A 6016-nucleotide genomic window follows, 5' to 3' on the forward strand; every position below is an offset into this window, starting at 1 on the left:
CTCCTCCTCCTCCTCCTCCTCCTCCTCCTCCTCCTCCTTCTTCTTTATTTGAGACAAGATCTATTTATGAAGTCCTGGCTGTCCTGAAACTTGCTTTGTAGACCACGCTGGGCTTGAACTCAAAAGATCCACTTGGCTCTGCCTCCTGAGTGCTGGGATTAAAGACACCATTACTCCTTAATAAAGCATACTTTTACATGAACATATTTGAACCTTATTGTTATTTATCCAAATTAAAACAAAGCATGAGATTATTTACTCATGGATAGACTGATTTTCTCTTGTCTGCTATAACACACAGTACTTAAAACTCCTGGTCAATTAATTATGTCATGTATTAAAATATAATTAAAATTTTGTCACTGCATTTTTCAGACCTCCAATTATACTTACAGTTGTTGCTTTGGTGATATATGTGAAATTTTCTGTGTAGATCAATTGTCTTCTGCATATTTTCTTGTAATTTAAGAGAAGTCATCAACAAGGGACATTATTGCAGACAATAATTTCTTTTCTGTTTTTGTCAGTGTGGGACTCAGAGTCTAACAAATTGCCAAAATATATGTCTATTATCTCATAAGAAGTATGATAATTATACTCTTTAACTTTTTAAGGGCTGGAGAGATGGCTTAGAGGTTAAGAGCACTGACTGCTCTTCCGAAGGTTCTGAATTCAAATCCCAGCAACCACATGGTGGCTCACAACCATCTGTAATGAGATCGGATGCCCTCTTCTGGTGTGTCTGGAGACAGCTATGGTGTACTCATATATAATAAACACATACATCTTTTTTTTTTAATCAACTTTTTAAGCAATCACAGTCTTTTTATACTGGTGAACCTAAACTCAAACTTGCAGCTCTCCTGCTTCAGCCTCCTGAAAGCTAGAACTACAGACGTGAACACCTCACTGTATCAGAAACATGATTATATTATTTCCAATTGTAGCTGGGTACAAATTTGGTTTAAAATCCAAATCCTGCGGTTCTGTATAGCATACTGATATAAAAATAATATTTTTGCATATCTAATATATGCACATAGAACAAAATCTTAAAGTTATATAAGGATATACACTGAAAATCAGGCCTCCTTTATTTTTTTTTACCTCATTGTCAAAGTCTCCACTTTCTCCCTCTGAAAGAAACTACTGTTGGCAGTCTCGTGGTTGTTTGTTTGTTTGTTTGGGATGGGTAATTCCATATCGCTTTCGTTAGGCAACAAGGTTATTGCCTATTCCCTAGCAAGCTCTTAGTACCTGGCAATGCAAAAAAAAAAAAAAAAAAAAAAGTAGCTTTTCAAGGCAAATCTTATGTTCTAGGTATTGGAATAGAATAGTGTCTGCCGGGCTGGCGAGATGGCTCAGTGGTTAAGAGCGCCGACTGCTCTTCTGAAGGTCTCGAGTTCAAATCCCAGCAACCACGTGGTGGCTCACAACCATCTGTAATGAAACCTGATGCCTGCTTCTGGAGTATCTGAGGACAGCTACAGTGTACTTACATATAATTTAAAAAAAGAAAAAAAGAATAGTGTCTGCCTTTGATTTTTCTAGTTCTATCTTCAGAAAACATATTCTCAGAATAGGTCCCAAGATATTTGATTTGTCTTAACCACTTCTATCTGGACAAAACACTAATTAATGGACAGACTTATCGTGAATATATAGTGGCCAGTACACCTCACAGATCCAGAGTTGAGTATGTACTTACTGTGTACTTGGAAAAGTAGATGCTTTGGGGGGTCTGTCGAACAAGGAGGGAGGTGTGATTTTTGTTCAAGTTGGAATCAGTGAGAAACTGTTCGCTATGTTCTTAAGCAGCTAGAGAACATTTCATCAAGGAGACGCCATGTAAATGACAGAAGGTCAGCTCCTGGATCAGTGATGCTCCGAAGGCATTCCAACAAGATTCGTGGACTAGGGGAAATCCTGGATTGGAGATCTGGGATAAAAGAAAGAAGGCAGTATTATCCAATGTTTATTTATGAAGAGCAGAAGGATAAAATTAGAGTGGCAGTGCTCAGCCATGCTGGGAGTGTGTGTCAATATGGGCTGAACCACCCGTTGCATTTGTGGATAATGAGGCCTTATGTAAACCTCTGTGGAGAGAGGTCAACCTCCCTACATTTACTATGCCTCCTACATTCCTAGCCCTGTCACGGGAACTATCATTCACGTCTGAGTTCCTCTCAAACAGAGGAACTGAAGGATGAATTATGGGGAACAATAGCAAGTTTTCTACATTATATCCATCTCACAGGTTGACCCTATTTATAAGCCCTTCTTGTTGTTTTCCCTGGTCTTCTGAGACAGGGTCTTGCTCTATCAAGACCTCCCTCCAATTTACAATCCTCCCTCGGTTTCCTCAGTATTGGGATTACAGGCGTATCCTTCCATAGAAGCTTTTTAAATTAGTATTTTAAATGTTTATCAAAATATATCCCTAAAGGTGCAATCATGGCATTCATACAATGTACTAACCAAACCAGTTGTGTAATTGGACTTAAAGCCCAATCAACAAGAGGAATACCATGCCTACTACAGGAAATTTAGCCAACTACCCAGCACTAGTGAGGTCCTGGATCTTAGAGGACAATCTGCTAGTGCCACTTAACTAAACAACTGCAGTTCTAACTGCATCCCAGCTACTTACTCTGATACCCACAGATAAGTGTAGCTCTCGCTTCACATCAAGGAAGCATCTCACTGAAGCACAGAGAAAGCTTTACAGGAAACCACAACTGGTCAAAATGCAGAGAACAACTGACTCTGGCGTTTCTGTCCATAACACAATTCCCATACCTAAGGCTCAAGGAACATTGTAAGAGCCAGAGAGCCAGAAAATCTCCTGTGAGATTGTATCTCCTAAAAATGACTGGGAAGTTTCACCCATGATACCTTAACAATATGGCTGCCTAAACAAGACATGAACAACAGCATAACAGACATATTAACAAATAAGGGGGAGGAATCTCATAGCGGCTCAGTCCTAGACAAAAAAACTAACTAACTAACTAACTAACTAACTCAAAAACAAAAACAAACTGTAAGCAGCTAAGGACTGGCAAGAGAGGGAGGATTAGTCTTCTCCAGGGATGAACCCTCTAATTGGTTATCCAATATCAAGTGGTCAGCCCTGAACTCACAAACATACAAACAACACTAACTGGACTCAGCAGGTTGTATTTACAGATTTATGCCCATAGGAAACAATAATTAAAGAAAAAGTAGTCATGAATTTGAAAGGGGATGCCCAAGTCGGGATGACATGGGAAAATGTAGGAAGACTAAGGGAGAAATGACATAATTCTATATTTTAAAAATTGCAGACAAGAAAATATTTCTAGATTACAGAAAATGTAGATAATACAATAAATATCCTTGTGTGAAAAAACTTCATAGTAAAAAATTATCAAAGCACTGCATTAGTGTACAGAAAGATTAAATAGTGCCAAAAGATTTCGAATAAAAAGCACTATCTCGCCGGGCATGGTGGCGCACGCCTTTAATCCCAGCACTTGGGAGGCAGAGGCAGGCGGATTTCTGAGTTCGAGGCCAGACTGGTCTACAAAGTGAGTTCCAGGACAGCCAGGGCTACACAGAGAAACCCTGTCTCGAAAAACTGGAAAAAAAAAAAAAAAGAGTCAAGAGGCTGTTTTAGCACCTCCTGCTGCCAGCTTCAGGGTGACACCCCAGCCCTCACCTCTGTAAGTCACTCTGTTATGTAGAAATCAGGATAGGAAAAAAAAAAGCACTATCTCCCACTCTGTTCCTCCATAAATGTAGTCTCTTTAAGGGTCACCACAACTGTTTTTAATACAGGGCTTAATGTAGCCCAGGGTGGCCATGTACTTGAGGAGAACCTTGAATTCCTGATCCTCCTCCCTCTACCTCTGAAGTGGTGACTTTAGGCTTCGGCCATCTCAGCAGGATTTCTGCAGTACAGGAGATTGAGTCCAGGGACTCTTGCACAGAAGACAGGCTCTCTAGCAACTGAGTTTTACCCTCAGCCCTGCGTCACCATTTTTAAGTGTTTCTCACTTGGGTTTTTCTAATGGTTCCTGCCATAGCCATTACTTTGTGCTATAATATGAATATGGCTTCCCCCCACCCCACCCCAACTTTCATGTATTGGAAGCTTTGTCCTCGGTGTGGTGGTGTTGGAGCTGATGTTGTAGAGCCTTTAAGAGGCGATTAAGTCATTTGTGCCATACCCCTTGGGAGAGATTAATGTAGTTCTCAGCGGACTCTAGTTAGTTCCTATGAGAGCAGTCGGTTATGAAGAGTGAGGCTGGTCCCCGAATCTCTCTGGCGTCCTATCTTTCCATTTTTTGCCTCTCACTTAACACTCCCACTGTGCTCCACATGGTACATTATGATACAGCTAGAAGGTGCTCAACAGAACCCAGCAGATACTGACTCCATGATCCTGATTCTCTGGAGCTATGAGCCAAATCCAATTCATTTCTGTATAAAGAACACAGCCTCTGGTGTTGAGTTATAGCAATGGGGACTAATACATCCCATTTTTCATTAATTTAACTAACCACGCAGTTTTAAGCACTGGGTTTCTTTGCTAAGGTTACCATAACAAAATACCACAGATTTAAATATTACAAATTTGTTTTTTCAGTGTAAGAAGCTGCAGGCCAAAATTGAAGTGTTAGCAGGGTTGGCTTTTCTCAGTCCAAAGGATCAAAACTGTCCTGACGTCTGTCCTTAGCTTGTACATGGCTGTTCTCTTCCCATCTATTCACATGTTTGTCCTAGGAAGTTTGGACTTCTTTGGTATTTATCCACCTCTATTTGTTTGTTTGTTTGTTTGTTTGTTTATGTTCATTCTCAGATAAAGCCTCACTATGTAACCTGACTCAGGCTGGCCTCAAACTCATGGAAATTCTTCTGCTTGACATTCTCAAGTGCCACCGCTCCTAGGTATCTTTCTCTTCTTTTGAGGACAGCCGCTACATTAAACTAAATGCATATCAATGGCTTCATTTTCACTCACTCACTTCAGAAAAGGAATCTTTACTTACATCTTAAGGTACTAGAGGTTCAACTTATGCATTTGGGGAGATACAAGTTAGCTCGAAACAAGCACCTACTGAGTAATAGTCATAGTTCCATGCACTGTGAATGGACTACTGAACAAAGCATGAAAATCTTGGCTCAATACAGATCTAGTGAGAAAACAAAGCAGTAAGAAAAGTAGATAGCTGTGTAGTGTCTCAGTCACTGTTCAATTGCTGTGAAGAGATACCAGGGTCAAGGCAACTCTTATAAAAGGGAGCTTTTAACTGGAGACTTGTTTACAGTTTCAGAAACTTAGCTCACTTCTAAAATGGCAAGGAGCATGGCAGTATGTGGACAGGCAGTGGACCAGTGCCTGAGACCCTTACATCATGATGCACAGGTAGAGAGAGAACCTGAGCTTTGTGTTTTCGAGAGAACTCAAAGCCTGCCTCCAGTGACACAGTTCCCCCAGCAAGCTACTCCTCCTAATCTTTCTAAGCCTATCAAATAGTTCCACACGCTGGTCGTTAAATGTTCAACTATATCATCCAATGGGGGCTATTCGTATTCAAACCACCACAAATATGTAATACAAAAAACATATGAGACACATCAAAATAGAGTAAATGAGACAAGGCCTCAGCGTCCTGCTCTTCTAGTGGTCCCAAGTTCGAATCCCATCACCAGCAATTCACAACTGAGTGTAACTCCAGCTCTAGCGGATGCAAGCACCTCTTCTGGCGTCTGTGGACACACACACACACACACAGAGAGAGAGAGAGAGAGAGAGAGAGAGAGAGAGAGAGAGAGAGAGAGAGAGAGAGAGAAAGAATTTAAAATATTTTTCAAAAACAGTAAATGTTATGCTATGGAGAAAAAAAATCAGAGGGAGGAGATAGAGTATTCAGGCAATGGGCTGCAATTTCAAATACAGTGGTCAGGAAAAACCCTGAGAAGCAGGCATTTTAATAAGCACCTGAGGACTTGCAAACTTTATATGCCCCAA

The sequence above is a fragment of the Mus caroli genome, chromosome X (genome assembly GCF_900094665.2).
Source record: "Mus caroli chromosome X, CAROLI_EIJ_v1.1, whole genome shotgun sequence".
In the NCBI taxonomy this organism is placed as follows: domain Eukaryota; kingdom Metazoa; phylum Chordata; class Mammalia; order Rodentia; family Muridae; genus Mus; species Mus caroli.